We start from the raw sequence: 18,528 nt of genomic DNA, 5'->3' as shown, positions 1-18,528 counted from the left end.
TTAGTTGACACAGGAGCTACTTGCTCAACAATCAGACATTGTCCATCACAACACATTTCACCAAGTCACATTACGGTGATGGGTTTCTCTGGGGAAAAGCAAAACTGCCAATAACAAAACCACTGCATACAGCTATAGGGAACCAATGGCGTCCTCCATCCATATGTTGTTTCTCCCACGGTTCCTATGAACCTCCTTGGCAGAGATCTCCTCATAAAACTGGGCGTGCCTATCCTGTGTTGTGCTGATGGAATATTACTGACTTTCCCTGACGGCCGTCAAATGACCTGTTCTGAAGGAAACCAGGGCCACGGACAATACATCCTTTCCCCCACCTCTGACTCCTATGCTGACATTTACTGGGCTATGTTGTCTCCAGAAGGCCCGGGCTCCGGGGGTATCCTGAAACAGTTCTTCCTCTGGAAGCCCTGGATCTCGCAAGTTGCACCCTTTGTCCCTCCCCCAGATCCCCCACATGTCACCCTAAATTATGATGTCCACTCTGATCTCTGTTATCAAGACGCTTTTGACGCCATAGCAGACACCAGATGGGACATCCACTCTCAAAACATCTTTGTGGGACCTGAAGGCGTAGCCGCCGCGGTCCAGCAAACCCCTGATCAGTTGCCATGGTTTGTCATGACTGAAGAATCTGCCCCACATGTCTCACTTGCCTTACACCCTGGCCACGACGCTAAATCCCTAGGCCCGATGGTCAAGACAGCCCTGACTGCCACCGACTGGACACTCACTCCTCTCCCCAAGGTTCAATACTCTCCCTCCACCAAAACCTTCCGCATTCTCTGTGAGGGTCGAGACACAGCTTTTCTCCAACATGACTTAATTGCTAGGTACCATGGTAGGGAAAGGACTGACCATCAAGATGCTAAAGCCATGTTAGATGGTCTTCCCACCACTCTCTGGTCACAAACACCGACTGATGTAGGTTTAGTGCATTGTGCCCCGCTGACCTTTCACCTTAGGCCATCTCCGCCTGTATGGATACCACAATACTCATGCTCTAGGGAAAAGCAGCTAGGCATTTCAGATACAGTCACAGGATTGATTGAGGCAGGGGTGTTAGAACCCTCTCGCTCCCAGTGGAACACACCTATCCTCCCAGTTTTGAAAGCAGAAACAGGTAAATATAGGATGGTTCATGACCTGCGCGCCATAAATGATCTCATTGTAGACACCACACTCACTGTACCTAACCCACATGTTGCTCTCGCTGACATAGGACCACAACACCACTGGTACACAGTTTTAGACCTCTCAAATGCATTTTTCTGCCTCCCTCTGGCCGAACATCTGCGAGATATTTTCTTATTCACATACATGGGTCGCCCCATGCGATACACACGCCTACCACAAGGGTTTAACCTCTCCCCAGGCCTGTTTAACAAAGTTCTGAAAAACTCACTGGCAGATTGTACCCTACCACCTGACACCGTTCTGGTACAATATGTAGATGATCTTCTGATAGCTGCACCCACCGCAATTGCCTGTCTGCAGGCTACCAAAGATGTTTTGACCACCCTGGCTAGGGAGGGTTACAAAGTAAGCAGGAAGAAAATACAAGTCTGTAGAAGAGAAGTTACCTTTCTGGGCAGAATCCTTTCAGGCAGTGGTGTAGGTGTTTCCCCTGCACACAGATCAGTTATTTTGGCCCACCCGAAACCATGTACTGTAAAAGACATGTTGTCATTTTTGGGCTTGACAAGCTACAGCAAATCCTATGTTCCAGGCTATGTCGACCTTACAGATCCCCTCCGGGCTATGGTACGCCAACAGGGCATGCGCAATTTGTCCTCAGCCTTAGACTGGACATTTGAAGGCAATGAGGCATTCATTAAACTTAAACAATCCCTTGCTGCAGCAGCAAATCTGGCCTGCCCAAACTACTCCCTGCCCTTCCACTTGGATGTTTCTGAAACAAAACAAGCAACTAATGGGGTTTTGTTTCAGAAAAAAGGGAGTGACAGAGTAGTGTTGAACTACATGAGCATCCCATTTGAACAAATTGAAAACGCGCCCGCCCTGCACACAACATGCTGCAGGGGTGGCAAAATGCATTCAGAAATCATCACACATAGTTATGGGACACCCCTGATAGTGTTGACCTCCCACAGCATAGTGTCCTTTGTTAACTCAGCCATGTTTTCCACTTACACCAACCAGACAAAGGCGAATCAGCAAAGTTTTGCAGGCCCCAAACCTGACCTTTACACATGAAGGCATTAACATGGCAGACCAGATGGGGGAGGGGAACCACATGGGTGTGAGGACAGGACAAGAAAAGTTGAAAAAGTCAGACCAGACTTAGCTGCACAACCACTAGGGGAAGGAAGAGTGCTATTCACAGATGGGTGTTGTTTTAGACATGAGACTGAGGGACTGAAAGCAGCATATGCAGTGGTTGAAGACACAGGAGGGGAAGTGGTAACATTAGAAGCAGAAAGGATGCAAGGTGCGCAGTCAGCACAGAAAGCAGAAGTGGAAGCACTCATCAGAGCCTTAGAGCTAGGAAAAAATCAAGCAGTAACTGTATACTCTGACTCAGCCTATGCAACAGGAGCAGCTCACCTCGAATTACCACAGTGGCAGAGAGCAGGGTTTTTGACAGCAGGAGGAAAACCTATTAAACATGAGGAAGAAATGAAAAGATTAGCCAAAGCTATTCTCCTACCAGCCAAGGTAGCTATAGTCAAATGTAAGGGCCACAGCAATACTCAAGATAGAGTGAGTAAAGGAAATGAAGCAGCAGACAGTGCCCGCAAAAACCGCAGCAGGATATTTGGCACACCATCTAATGATGACTGCAGACCTAGAAACCAGGGCCGAGCTTAGCAAAGAAACAATCATTGAGTTACAAGCACGAGCTTCCCCCCAAGAAAAAACAGTTTGGAAAAGCAGGGGAGCTATACAAAGTGAGGGGTTGTGGCGGGGCCCGGATGGTAGACCTATTCTGCCACCAGGGGTACGGGAGACGGCCCTAGAAGAAGCTCATGGGGTGGGACATGTAGGGGTCAGTCAAATGTTGAGAAACCTACAACATTGGTGGCATCCATTCATGAAACCAATGGTAGAGCAGGTAACCAAGACCTGTCCCCAATGCCAAGCATTCAACCCTAAGCCTACAGTGAAACCAGACGGGGACAGTACCCCTTTGAGACAGTGGCAGGGAAAGAGATTGTGATTGACTACACTGACATGACGGACAGGGTACAGGGTTGCAGGTATTTGGGTTGTGGTTGGATCCTACACTGGTGGCGCCAGGGATGGCCAAAAAATAAAGACGCGCTCAGACCGTAATTAAATTTCTAATCAACCAATACATTCCCCAGCATGGGTTCCGAAGTCAGATAATGGTTCCCATTTCAAAAACAAAGATTTGCAAAAGGTGGAACTCATGTTGGGGCTAAAGCATAAATTTGGCTCCGTATACCACCCTGAATCTCAAGGCAAGGTAGAAAGGATGAACCTGACCTTAAAAAAACAAAATGTCTAAAATATGCAACCAAACAGGGATGAATTGGCTGCAAGCCCCTCCCTGGCTCTCATGTCGATAAGAATGTCAGTAAACAGTAGGACAGGCCTCTCACCATATGAGCTACAAACAGGGAGGTGTTTCCGGGGCCCTGGTCTCAGCTTCCACTTACTGAGCCTTCACCTGTAACCATTTCTCACAAAGCCTTTTTCCGCCAGCTACAGGGCACAGTCTCTTTGTTTTCTAAACAGGTGACCGCAGCACACCCAGACGCAGAAACCAAAACTCCTCCAGACGCTGAGTGGGTGCTCCTGAAAGCAATTAAGAGGAAGTGGTCTGAACCTCGCTGGCAGGGGCCCTTCAGAGTGACGGCGAGAACATCCCACGCAGTGCAGCTCGAGGGAAAAGGTAAACAGTGGTACCACTGGAGCCAGTGTGCTGCTGCCCAGGAGCCAGGCCGCTCCACCAAGGAAGTAGCCAGAGATCTGGCTGCCAGCGGGGGGGGGCTCTCCGCCGCCAGACACTAGGGAAAAGAGGCAGAATAATCCTCTCCAGTGTCCAACGAGGTCCAGGGTAGTCCACCCTGTGACCTGAAGAAGAGAATCACCAGGGAGAAAGGTGAAATAAGCGCTTTCTCTCCTACATGTAGCGTGCCAAGCTACCATCCACCGTTGAACCCAACTTATTGGGCGTGTTTTCTTTAACACGCCCCTCCACACCTCGCCGTTTTCATTAACCATTTTTCATTGTGTGCAAATTGCAGGAGTTGTCTGGTTTGAGTCTGAGTTGAGGGTTAAAAACCAACTTATAAAGCGGTGCTGTTATAAGTAACTTGTATGGGAAGAGACTTGCCAGGGAAGGAATAAGCTTGCTAGATGTGTTGTGCAGGTGATCTTAGGGGTACATAGCGTCCCCATTGTTACTTTCATTTTCTGGTATGATTTTGAACTCCCCCCCAAAACTGCCCCACCTAGGTGTTACCCTAGAAGAACTTAAGGTTGTATAAAATATTTTATGTTGTGGACTCACTTAGGGTCAGAGAGTCCGAGGGTGTGGGAACTTTTATTCCATAAAAGGTTAACAGAAGTATGCTCTTAATATTAGAAGTGTTTTTCCATTTTCTACATTTTTACCATCTTCTACATTTTCTACTGAAGTGTTTTACAATTTATCTAGATGTGATTTTTACCTAGAAGTGCCTTTACCTAGACGTGCCATGTTCTGACTCTATTTTTGTTTTTTGGAATATCTCGTTCTCTGACCTCTCTTCTCTTTTGGTATGTTGAACTCTAGTAGAGTTCAAAAGGGGGAATTGTGGGATATAGATACAAACGCTTTGCTGACCAAATGACTTATGTTCCTATAATACACTGCCTAATCATTACAGCAAGCTGCCTAGACTTAACGAGCTAAAAGTATGCTGCACGAGAACAGAACCAAGGCTGCACACAGGTGGCCTGCATCGTGCAAATGAGGAAATGTTCCTCTGTGGAATGCAGTAAGCAAGGACGGAGGACACCAGACCTTGCTCAGTCACAATCCATCAAAAGCAACAGCCCACCTTGTAGAGACAGATGTTCGTGTGTGATATGTAACTGCCCTTGTGAAACTTCAATAAAAGACAGGCAAAAGAGGAAGAGAGTCAGAGCTCACTGGTGAGAGACAGACTGCGGAGTCTGCCTACGGAGTGATGCTCTCCTCCTATAGGAGCCTATTGTGTGAACTTTAACTTGTGTTTGTGAAGTTATTACTATCTATTGCAGTGAAGAAGTCCTCACATGGGAGTGCACCTTGGAAGCACGACATGATTTATAAAAAACAAACTTGACGGGAGAATGAAAAACCTGCATGAAGAAAAGTGTGTTTGCCTAAAACACTTTATTTCGTCTTCAAATTGTATCTCGGGGTGGGGGATACCACTAGTTGATGCTGTGATGGCAAGGTGTTAACAATCACAAATTGTTGTAAACATATAAATACTGCGGTGACCCCCGTGTGTAATGCTGCATGATTGCACTGCTGGCACTGCAGGAGGCCTACGCTAATGGAAGAATCAGGAGAAAAAGAGACTTCAGGGACCATGACAATGACTGGCCAATATGCCGATTTAGATTTTCTCAAGCTGAGCTCTTGGATCTATGTACTGAATTGGGTCCAGTAGAAAGGGCAACGCGCCGGAACCGTGCCATGCCGTCGCCACTTCTGCGAGAAACCAGCTGTATTCAGAGGGAAATGTCAGACAGATTAGTGTTTTTTTTAAATAAATATTATATATAATCTTCAACTTTATCACTAAGGCTTGTTCGGATATAATATATAGTTCTGTTAAATCTTATCATATATACGACTTCCGGTTAAGCAAGTGATGGAATAGTCACGTTTTTGAGAGTCTCCGCTTCCTCCTCCAATTAAAGCAATTTAAGACTATATATTTCCTCGTTGGTAGTTGTGAATCTCGACGGTGTTGCTGTTAACGTACGGTGGGGCCATGGTGAAGCCGAATAAAGCTAGAAACACAGAGAAACAAACTACAACCGAAGAAACGAGCGATGAGACGAATGCTAACCAGCTAGCAGCTAGTAGCGTTCAGGATGCCGCGACGGACGAAACGCCGACAATGACGGACGTCATGACTGCCATCAATAGGCTGAATCAGAATGTTGACTCTAAGTTTGAGCTGCTCAATGCATCTATCGCTAGTCTAAAACGGTCACTGGACACCGTGGAGCAAAGAGTTCTCTCAAATGAAGGAGGGCTTACCGAACATGAGGCCCGAATTAAAAAGCTGGAGGACCACTGTTCAAAATGGGCAGAGGAGGCTAGTTCGCTCAGCGAGCGAGTGGACGACCTGGTGTCTAGATCTAGACGGCAAAACATTTGGATTATAGGTGTTAAAGAAGGTATGGAAAAACTGTCGGCCCCCCTTGTCAACTTATCGCAAGGATTCATCACGACTCAGTAAAGGAACAAATACTGAGGCTCGCTTCACAGAAATTCCCTTTACAATATGAGGATCACGCATCTTTATTTTCCCTGACCTGGGCCCCGCCGTAATGAAACAGCGACAGCGATTTGACAACATCAGGACCAGATGCAGAGCGGCGGAGGGGAGATGCAGGTTCCGGCATCCTGCGACACTTGTTGTCTCGGTTGGAGCGGACAAACGCACATTTAACAACCCTAAGGACGCTGAGAAGTTCCTGGACGAGAAAAATGTGCCGTACTAGACTAGCGGTCCATGGTTGAAAGAAAAAAAGAAAAAAGGAAAAAAGAAGACATCTTTCAAGCCAGGATAATACGGACTGACTCACTTGCAACGTTCCAACCTGCACAGTTTTTTCTCGCTTCTCGCGTTCTAGAGGACAGGAGGAAGCGGACTAGACGGTATGTTACGTGCTCGGCAGGTTTGGACTTATGGGAAGTTGGTTCTCAGAGGGGAAAGGGCGAAGGGAGGGAGAGGGCACCGGAGGACAACGCAGGGTGTTAGTGTTAAGTTTTGTTCAAATGCAGCGGTTTACATATTTTTACAATTTAACATTATGGCGGACTGTTTACACACATCTTTGGACAACTTCAAGCTGTTGCATAAGCACGTGGATATATCATACCATTGAATATGGGGGATATCACAAGGATAGTGAGTTGGAATGTACGAGGATTAAATCACCCAGTTAAAAGAGGAAAAATGTTGGCACATTTAAAAAGCTTGAAAGCTGATGCTATATTTCTCCAGGAGACACACATCAGGAATACAGCTAAAAACAAACTAAGCATGGGATGGGGATCACAAATATATCAGTCAAACTTTGGCGCCAGAGCCCGAGGTGTAGCCATAATTATTAAGAAGAATGAGCTATTTGATCATGGGTGTACAGTCGGGGATCCAGAAGGTAGGTTTCTAATGGTATCAGGGACGATCAACTGTGTTCCTGTCACACTGATAAACGTATATGGTCCAAATTTTGATGACCCTGCATTCTTCCAAAAGGTTTTACATAGAATTCCAGAGGTTGGTGAGACAAACATTATTTGGGGAGGGGATTTTAACTGCATTCTAGACACTTTATTGGATAAACAATCATCAAGGCCTACTCCTAATAGCAAATCTAGAGATCAAATAAAAAATGCTATGCCCAATCTAAATTTAGTTGACACTTGGAGGCTCCTTAACCCAAATACCAGAGATTACTCCTTTTTTTCTCCAGTTCATAAATCCTATTCTAGGATTGATTTGATACTGCTGGACTCTAAACTAATCTCCAGTGTTGTGACTACACAATACCACAATATCTTGATAAGTGATCATGCTGCTGTGTCACTGAACATTAGATTTAACATTCATAGAGGGGAAACACACTTGGAAATTTGATAACACAATTTTGAAAGAGAAAAGTTTTCTTGATTATATGTCAGCTAGGCTGCCAGACATAATTGCCACCAATGACACTGGAGATGTGGATGATTCAATACTGTGGGAATCAAACAAAGCTGTGCCTAGAGGGAGCATTATATCCTATGTAGCATGTAGGAGGAAACAAACAGAAAAGAGGTTAATTAAGTTAACTGAATCTATGTCTCAATTAGAACATTCTTACAAAGCCTCGGCAGATCCAGATACGTTGAAAACCATTGTCTCCCATAGAGATGAGTACAATACAATTTTAACTGCTCAGGTTCGCAAACAGATGAGCAAAATTAAACGGATGCAATTTGAAATAGGAGATAAACCTCAGAAACTGTTGGCACGGCAGTTGAGAAAGGCCCAAGCCTCTCGTGCCATACTGAGAATAAATACAGACACTGGGACTGTTCTTACTAATCCTAAAGAAATAAACACACGTTTTATGGAGTTCTATTCAGAATTGTACAAGTCAAACGGTAATCATGACACAGGAGTAATTAGATCATTTCTTTCGGAGCTAAACCTCCCACAACTTAGCGATGGAGCACTGGCGGAGTTAGACAAGGATATCTCTATTGCGGAGATAGTAGAAGCAATTGCGGAATTCCCAAATAACAAAGCATCTGGACCAGATGGATACACTATGGAGTTCTATAAATGCTTCTCTAAGGAGCGGTCTCCACTGCTTTTGCGGTTGTTTAAACATGCAGCAACTATTGATCAACTACCACAAACACTCTATGGGCCCTATCTTGCACTCAGCGCAATTGCCTTTGTACACCGACGCATGTATCATTCCTATTTTGCACCCGACGCACAGCGGACTTTTCCCTCCACAGACGCACGTCGGTAAATTAGGGAATGTATTTGCGCTCCTGGGGGCGGTTCAGCGAAAAGAGGAGGCGTGTTCCAGCGCAAACGTTACTTTGTGCTATTCTGCAGTTTCAGAAAACAATTCCGCCATTGACCAGGAAAAACCTGGTCTAGAGTCGTAGCGTTATTCAGATGCTATTTTAGGGGGGCATGCTTGGCCATAATGTAGCCGTGCACTGCGGCATACATACTTCTCTCATCTAAATGGATGCAGCAGTTCCCATTTTTGCAAACCATACATAATTACAAAGGAAAATATTACTGAAAATGCGCTTCAGGTGTTTGGATAGATCAGAGCGGCATTTGACAGTACGGCCCCAAAAGTCGCGGCAGTCTTTGTGGCTTGTTGTGTTTTACACAACATTTCCATGAATCATGGATGTGTTGATGACATAAATGAGGAAATATTAGAGGACTTAAGGAGACTTGATGTTGAACTACGGCGGGATCTGGTCCGGGAGTAATGCGCGATGTGCTCCTGATGGAGCGGGTGGACGGAGATGGAGTGGGGGGAAGAGGAAGGGGCACAGCAGGAGCAAGTGGTGCGTTTGGAGGCCCACGCTCCATGGCTGCAGCAATCCTCTCCAGACTTGAGGAGATGCGCCCGAGACAGCCAACATCGCCACTGCGGCAGACGAAAAAGGGCATTTATTACTTTGCCGCATCTCGCATCGGCAGCTCCGCTGGCGTGGTGCCAGGCAAATCCGGCGCGCATAATAGCAATCCGCCATGGAACAAGCGCCCTGCTCTTAAAGGGAATGTGAGATGACACTCTGATTGGTTTGTTGCACGTTACGCAAACCACACCTAGCTACTTCAGACCAACCCATTTTAGATTTGCGTCGGGCGCAAGAGTCATTTATCCCGCCGGTAAAATAGCAACAGCGCCCAAGATCCGCCCACAAAGCTACTTGCGTTTTGCGTTTCATACTTGCGTTTCAGATCGTTAAAATAGGGCCCTATAAGGCAAACATAGCTTTAATTTTGAAAAAGGAACGCAATGAGCTAGATGCCTCCTCTTATAGACCTGTGTCCCTAACGAAACAAAACTGATAAGCAAAATTTTGGCCAATCGTTTGAAAAGTCATATCCACACAATTGTGCACCCTGATCAAACAGGTTTTATTCCCAACAGACACATTCACTCCAACTTACGACATCTATTCAATTTACTATACGCTGACCATAATACAGAGTCAGTTTTGATCTCTGTGGACGCTCAGAAGGCCTTCGATCAAGTCGAGTGGCCATATATGTGTGAAGCCCTGGATGCTTTTGGCTTTGGGAGGGGGTTCATTAATTAGATACAGATTTTATATGCTCACCCCACAGCTAGTGTAATCACAAACCAGGATATCTCTCCTCAGTTCCCATTATACCGAGGCACCAGACAGGGGGATCCTCCTTCCCCTTTCTTGTTTGCTTTAGCTATAGAACCATTAGCGACAGGCATACGTAAGCACCCCAGAATATCACCTGTCTCTATTAACGGGCAGAAACACCATCTGTCGATGTATTTGGATGACGTTTTGCTATATGTAGCTAACCCATGTGAATTATTACCTGCAATTATGGAGCTGTTTACCCACTTCGGGTCTTTCTCAGGGTTTCAAATTAATTGGGATAAAAGTGAATTAATGCCTATATATTTACACCAAGATAGCGCTGCTCTGAACTCAGTACCCTTTAAAGTCACTACGGACAGGCTCGGTTAATTGGGGTGGACTGTACGAACCGAAGGGCAAGCTTCCTTGTTGTGTTTGAATAGTGAAAAATAACACAACTGAAGCAGAACGTAGATTTCTGGAAGACTCTGCCACTGGCACTAGTCGGGAGAGTAAACGCCATTAAGATGGTGGTTCTCCCACGATTCTTACATCTGTTTCAGTCGATCCCATCATGCATTCCACGAAGCTTCTTTAAGAAATTAGATTCTATTATAATTCCCTTTGTCTGGCAGTACAAAGCGGTGCATATAAACAAGAAACATCTATGTAAAACAAAAAAAAGAGGGGGGCTTTGGTCTCCCAGATTTCAGATGCTACTATTGGGCTGCACATTTAAACACGCTGGCTTTCTGGAGGAGTGGTAAATCCATTGAGAGCATGGTTGGAGATCCCCCAGGCTGGCTTTCTATAGAACAATCAGCCGGCTGCGAGACCTCTCTCCCGGCCCTATTGAACAGCCCTGTTAAGATAAACAAATCTTTATACGGAGGGAACTTTCTAGTACACAACTCTTTGAAAGTCTGGAAGCAGATTAAATTGTAGTTGAAAGCCCCAGACATGTTCATAGACTGCCCTATCTGCGACAACCATGCCTTTAAACCTTCGGGGACGGATCCTGCGTTTGCTCTATGGAAGGAAAAAGGAGTGGAATGTTTGAGGGATTTGTATCAGCGTGGGCACTTCATGTCCGTTGAGCAATTAATGAAAAAATATAGTCTCCCAGCCTCTCATCTTTTCCGATATCTACAAGTCAGGCATTTTATAAAGTGTTGCTTGTCTACACTTGCAGACATACCAAGGCATGACACACTCGAAAACATAACTAATGTTCAGTCAGGCAGAAAAGGAGCAGTGGCAATATTATAATAGTCAACCATGCACCACCCAGCACAGATAGGTTAAGAACTGAGTGGCAGACAGAACTGGGGATTCCCCTCACTGAGATATTTTGGGATTCATGTCTTATGAACATTCATAGGTGCTCAGTGAATGCGAGACATAATCTAATACAATTTAAAGTAATACACAGGTTGCATTACTCGAAAGTAAAAGTAAGCAAGATGTATCACAGCGTATCAGCATTTTGTAATAAGTGTAAAAACCAAAAGGGCACCCTCACACACCAATTTTGGACATGCCCTAACCTCCACTCATTCTGGTCTTCTGTATTTGATTTTTACTCAAAAGCCTTCAATAAGCAGTGGATACCCAACCCCCTTGTGGCCATTCTGGGGTCTACAAATGAAATTGCTTTGAACTCTGGCAGGGACAAATGGCCATTGTATCTGGGTATGTTACTGGCTGGGTAAAGTCCTCCACTTAGAGAGGATCAGATTCATGATTGCAGGGAGGGATAATGTGTTTGATAGGGCATGGGGACCGGTCTTGGAACACTTAAGGGGTCTGAGGGAGAAAACTGAGTGATGAGGGGTCACTAATATTGATAATGCAGCATTAGCGGTTTCAAAGGGAATTTTTCTTATCTCCTTTGACTCCTGGTTTTACTTTTTGGTCTCTTAGTCTTGATATTTACTACGGTGCCTCATCATTATTGTATTCAGAATCTGACAAATAATTACAATTGTTCTTGGTTGCTGCTTATTGTTATTGATGTTATTTTGTACGAATAAGAAAATGCAGTCTGATCCCAATGTTGATCTGCAATAAACATATTTTCAAAAAAATAAATAAATAAAATAAAATCTTATCATATACGTGATATATCGAAGCTGTGCCCGAGTGCCGTAATACCTGCCGTTTTGGACGTATTATTAATATATGTAGTCTATAGATCAGGGTTCCATACACTGTGCAAGAACAGGCCGAAATTATAATTCAATTTGCAGCAATTCCTGAACGTCTGAGAAGTTTTTTGCTTTTTCTCCGCCAGTCATCATGATTCGGTGTAACAACTGCCATATACTGATCATCATTCACAAGGTGCTTTGCATTGACCTTTTATGGTTAAAAATGGGCGTGCACAGGGCGGGATAAGAGGCTGATCCACCCCCACTAACACAGAACATTTAGGGAACGTTGGGGAACGTTAGTTTTTGGTTCTCTAAAAGGTTAGTTCGAACCAAACCAAAAACTAACGTTTAGGGAACGTTCCCTCAGGGTTATAACGTTCCCTAAACGTTAGGGGAACCAACCAACTGAAACGTTCTCCTGTGGTTGCACTGTACCTCCACACAACGTTCCCGTTTTGTTGTTTTTGGTTGTTCTGAGTGCGATTTTGAAATGTTTATTTAAACCAGCTCCATTTAACTTTTTGAAGTAGCATATAAAAGGTTTGCAATCACTTGATTTAGATTCACTCAAAAATGATTGGTCTTATCTAAGTAAGATAAACAACATAGCAAGATAATATATTTATTTTTAGGCTGATATCAATTTTGCTAAAAACTATACTTTTGTGCTTGATTTCGTTTATTTAACTGTATTAGGTGAAAATACTTAAAACAAGAATCTATCGATTTTCACAACTAAGAAAATTCACTTCTTTCATTTCACTTCTAACAAGTGACTCAGTTCAGTGTTTAAATCCAACCATTACACCCACCCCCCGCCAGTAGGGGAAGACCGTGCCTCTGCTCTCAGGTGACCGATTCAAGTCCTGACTTCCGTTTGATACACGGACAAAGAAGATTCAATTTGCTTCGCCCAACGATCTCACGAAAAAGTAAGTGAAATATGTTACAGTTTCATGATGTTATGGTTGTAATGCAACAGTTTGGGGTTTAACCGTAAGCCCTTTCCCTCGAAGCGCTTTGTTATATTCCGATCAGGTTGACCAAAAAAGGTTTTGAACAACTCACTTTAGCAGTTGTTTTTCCCCTTGTCACCATCTTGGCAGTCAAGCATAGCCTGGTTGACACCAGACCCTTCTCAGTGGTAACTGAGAGTGGGTCTGGGGAAGGTTCATTGACAGTTCATTTCCAAAGGGGTGTCACCAACGGACGCCACTCAAATGCCTCTGGGCGCATTGGATAGTCAGGACCAACGATCCGGGTGACGCTTTTCACATCCAATATCCAACTAAAAAAATTTGATTTTGGTTTTTGGTGTCGTCCCTCCACGCCCTACTTTTTCCTTGCAGGTGTTGCATATTGGAAACTTGTTATCTTCTGCACACACGCTGAAGAATGTCCAAAGAGCTGACATGTTGCAGGTTAATTCACGAGGTTCCCTACATGTGCAAGAATAGCGTGGACACGCGCTTCACACCGCGAGCAGGTACGTGCCACACACAGCGGAAGAGTTGAGAGAAAGACTATCCGTGTGTGCGTGCGTCCTTGAGAACTGTAACTAGTATAACTTCGGTTGTCAGTTAATTGTAGCGTTGTCAGACTGACCTGCAGCTCGCCGGTCATGGCCGAGCACGTGAAGCACGGCTTCGGTAGCCGTCATGTTGAATGTAAACAAAAAGCTGCTCGCCGTTGCTGCGCTATCCTCGTCACGTAAAGCCTGCCTCAACGGTCGTGATTGGTATAAAGCCCGCCTCAGCGGTTGTGATTGGTGCCTCAATTTTGAGAACATAGGAAATGGGTTTGAATGGGCTCTTCGCCAGACTGACCTGCAGAGCAAATCTCAAATTTACCGGAAGTTCATCAGGGTTTACCCAGGCTAAGTCAAGCAGCGAGTTGTTCAAAACTTTTTGGTAAACTCTTTGTGCACAAACAATGTTCTCATTGCTCGAGTTCATGTGTAAATCCCCTGGTGAGACTTTGTGCAAAGTTTCATGTTGTGTTGAACCTTCTTAGTGTTTTATATCTAGTGATTTTGATGCGATAAAAGTAGCCCCTAGCTCTCCCATTAAAAAGGCCATTTGACCTGAAAACGACAATACGATCAATCTTAAAAGTGGGGTTTCCGTCCTAATTATGCTTTTAAACAAAAGTTTGACTCGGGTACAATCTTTCAATTAGTTTTAGTGTACAGTACATACATGATAGCCAGTACAATCAGTCATTTTAGGCAAGTCACTCTGCGGCCACCTTGCAACGCACTTTGGGTAGTTATCGGCAAGCCATTTTCCTATTTAAGTGAATGGGGAAACATACAGGAAGGAACGGAATGTGCAGGCTACACAGCTGCCATACTGGCTTTACAAACTAACCCCATGCATTTCTATGGATGCTGTGTCTCCCCATTAGAAAGTCTCTGGGCTACAATGCCAAAGTCCTGAGAAATGCTGTCACATACAATGTTTATGTTGTAATGTTTAGGTTTACACTGTATACATTCAAATATTCTTTTTGCAATCAGTACAAATTGTATGGTCTTTTATTTCAGATGACTCCAGTCCACAAGCAAGAAAGCATTCCAGGACGGAGCGTGTGTCTGGAAGCCCTGTCCTTAAGTTAACATTTATACATGCATTTAAGAAACCAGAGTCAGGGGGCGCTAGTGCGCATGTGTAGCATGTGGACGTGTTTAGCTTGTGCTCTCCACCGCAACTTAGGCAAAATCACCGAACACCACGATAAAACTGTCCAAGAGCTGATATTTTTTTGCTCGCTCGCCTATCCCATCCGCTGAACTTAGCTAATCTGGAAATGTCGCGGCAAAGAAACCCTCCTGGGAAGTCCAAGACCATCGATGGATACATCAGCAGTGCTAATACTAACGGGGCTAATGCTAGTGATAGCCGCTCCAACGAGCCCTCTGCTAAACCTTCGGCTACCGCTTCAGACACTATGTCCATAGACAAAACCTACATGTACGAGATGATGGGGGGGAAGGGGAGAAAAAAGAAAAGAGAGGGGCTTTTTTGGGAGGCTCGATGAACGGCTTTGATGCCTTTGATACCAAGTTTCAGTCTGTGCTCTCCGTGCAAACTGACCTGCAAAACCGCATGGTCAGTCAAGAGCAAATGACCAGTGCACTTGAAGAGCGTGTGGAAGTGCTTGAAACCAAATGTGAAGATCTAACAAAGTGCGCCGGCCAGCTTCAAGCCAAACTACTAGATTTAGAAGCACGGTCCCGCAGACACAACATCAAGATTGTTGGTATAAAAGAAGATTCAGAAGAAGGAAAACCAACTGATTTTGTTTCCAAACTTATTCCTTAACTGCTTGGTGAACAGCACTTTCCACATCCAGTGAAAGCTCTCTGCAGTCCAAATCAGCGGCAGGCGGCAAGCCGCGCACCATCATGGCTCGCATTCATCATTTTCAGGTGAAGGAGCAGATTCTACGCCTCAGCAGGACGCAATCAATGGAATACAAGGGAAACAAAGTTCTGATCTTCCCTGATTATACTAGTGAAGTGATGAGCCAGCGCCGTGCCTTCCGAGACGTGATGAAAGCCCTGAGAGACGGAGGAGTTAAACATCACCTGCGCTACCCAGCCAGGCTTCATGTTTACTGGGATGAGGAGAGGAATGCTCCGGAGGTCTTCAATGATCCAGCGGCGGCTGAGGCGGCTCGTTCACTAAAGGAACGTAGCGCTTCGGCAGATGGTTAAAAAATGTGAAGGCAATTTTTTACTTTTTATTTAAGGTGAGCGTGTTCGCTTTTCTGTGCTATATGCACAGTTGCCCATTCTTCAAATTGCATGTCAATAAGTGACTGCCAAGACATATAACATTTATTAATACACCAGGGCGCAGGACAATTTATTTTAAAGGCGTATTTTACTTTGTTTTCAAGGGTGTTACTAACTTTCAATTTTCAAACTCATAATTACGTTGTGGTGGAGGGCGCTACCCCGGTCGGCCTATTATTTGCCCAGCAGCTCCTGTTTTGAACGAGAGGGGAAGATGCGCGTCATGTTCGGGGGACGTGGGACTGGGGGAGGTGGGGTGGTTGTGGGATTGTATTGCTGTTCTTGTTTGGCTCAGATGCACATGTTTTATTCAGTTGTATTCAGTGTTGCAACAGTATTTGTATTTTTTCAAATTTTTACAAAATGACTCAAGTACAAGGTAAAATGCATGTAGGAGGCAAAGATTTACAACTGATTTCATGGAACATGAAAGGGCTTGGTAGTCTAGTCAAAAGGGGGAAAGTTTTTAAACACCTGAAATCTTTTTCTGCAGATATTATTTTTTTGCAAGAGACCCATATCAAAACAGCTATGCAACATAGGTTGAAATGCAATTGGGTATCTCAGATATATCAATCATCATTTACCTCGCACGCCCGTGGTGTGGCAATATTGTTTCGGAAAAATATCCCATTCCAGGTAACCTCTGTTAACAATGACCCTCTTGGTAGATATTTATTGGTCTCTGGTACGATAAATTTATTTCCATTAACCCTGCTTAATATATATGGTCCGAATACGGATGAGCCCAATTTTTTCAGAAAGGTTTTTGATCTGCTTCCAGACGATAGTGACTCAAACATAATAATAGCCGGGGATTTTAATTGTTATCTGGATCCTTTCTTAGATAGATTATCTACACGATCAGCACCTGAAATTGCATCTGTAAAGCTTCTAAAAAACCTTTTGAAAACTAGGAATCTAGTAGACATTTGGAGGATTCAGCATCCTACAAGCAAAGAATATTCATTATATTCAAATGTTCACAGATCCTACAGTAGGATTGATTACTTTTTGATTAGCTCTAACCTTATTCCTCAAGTCACCGATTCCAAATACCATAATATTCTGATCTCTGACCACAGCCCCTTGGCAATATCATTAAATATTTCCCTCCCAAAACAGACTTATTTTTGGCGCTTCAACCCAAACCTTCTAAGCGATGACAACTTTGTCAAGAATACAACCTCTAGATTGAAAGATTTTATAGAATTGAATGATAATGGGGAAGTGTCTGACTTGACCCTATGGGAAACATTAAAAGTTGTTTTGCGTGGTGAACGCTCTTCCTATTTTGGAAAGAACTTACCAAAATTCTAAATCACCGGACCACTATAAAGAGATATTGAAGCTTAAATATGAATACAATGATATTATGAACGACCAAGTCAAAAACTTACTTTTGAAATTGAAGGCTTGGGGATAAACCTGGTAAAATGTTAGTGTAACAGCTTAAAAGTGCCCAGGCTTCTAGAGCAATTCATGGTATTAAGTCTAAAACAGGCATTCTTCTAACCAATCCTTCTGACATAAACCATCGTTTTAGTGAATTCTATTCTGAGCTTTACTCCTCAAAACACAATGTTTCACAATCTAATCTGAATGACTTCTTTGACTCTATATCATTGCCCAAATTGAGTGATGCTGCTGCGAAATGCCTTGATTCAGACTTTACACTACAGGAAGTCATCAATGCCATAAAGTCATTTCCATCAGGCAAGGCTGCTGGGCCCGATGGTTACTGCGCAGAATTCTATAAGAGATTTTGTGATATTCTTGCACCACTTATGCTCAGGATGATGCATAACTCTAAAAATAATGGAAAACTGCCAAAAGCCCTTTATGAAGCAAAGATTTCTCTAATTTTAAAAAAGGGCAGAGACGGAACCGATCCTGCAAGTTTTAGGCCAATTGCGCTCCAAAATTTTGATCGTAAAGTAATAACTAAAATCTTGGCTACTAGATTGAACAAATATCTGGCTTCTATCATCCATCCTGACCAGACAGGGTTTATTCCTGGCAGACACTCCTTTTCTAATGTCAGGCGGCTGCTCAATACTATTTACTCTGATTTTAGTGGCATTGATGGAGCTTCTATTCTGTCCCTTGACGCACACAAAGCTTTTGATCAGGTCGAGTGGCCTTATATGTTTGAGTCACTGCGCAGGTTCGGATTCGGGGTGACGTTTATCTCTTGGGTGAAACTGATATACGTAGAACCGTGTTGTTCTGTTCTGACGAATGGTGATCGGTCAGCCCCTTTTTTTTTGCAACGCTCGGTTCAGCAAGGCTGTCCATTGTCTCCAGCCCTCTTTGCTATTGCACTGGAGCTTCTTGCTGTAACGATAAGAGAGCACCCACAGGTGAAGGGGCTTCAGGTCGGAGGGGTGGAAACGCTTATCAGCTTGTATGCTGACGACGTAATATTGTATTTATACAATGCTGAAAAATCAGTTCCCCCTCTTCTTGAGTTGATCGAGTCTTTC

The 18,528-nt window shown here is 44.1% G+C and overlaps 1 protein-coding gene and 1 pseudogene across 2 annotated transcripts in view; one reads left to right on the top strand and one right to left on the bottom strand.

Moving 5' to 3' along the window:
• The window catches only part of macir (macrophage immunometabolism regulator), a 52,307-nt gene that overhangs the window by 19,046 nt on the left and 14,733 nt on the right, over nt 1-18,528 (bottom strand). The window lies entirely within an intron of this gene.
• On the top strand, nt 139-4,017 carry LOC120545844 (annotated as a pseudogene).

The sequence above is a fragment of the Perca fluviatilis genome, chromosome 17 (genome assembly GCF_010015445.1).
Source record: "Perca fluviatilis chromosome 17, GENO_Pfluv_1.0, whole genome shotgun sequence".
NCBI classification, from domain to species: domain Eukaryota; kingdom Metazoa; phylum Chordata; class Actinopteri; order Perciformes; family Percidae; genus Perca; species Perca fluviatilis.
Note: the sequence above shows the minus strand (reverse complement) of the source record. Positions and strands in the feature narration are given on the sequence as shown.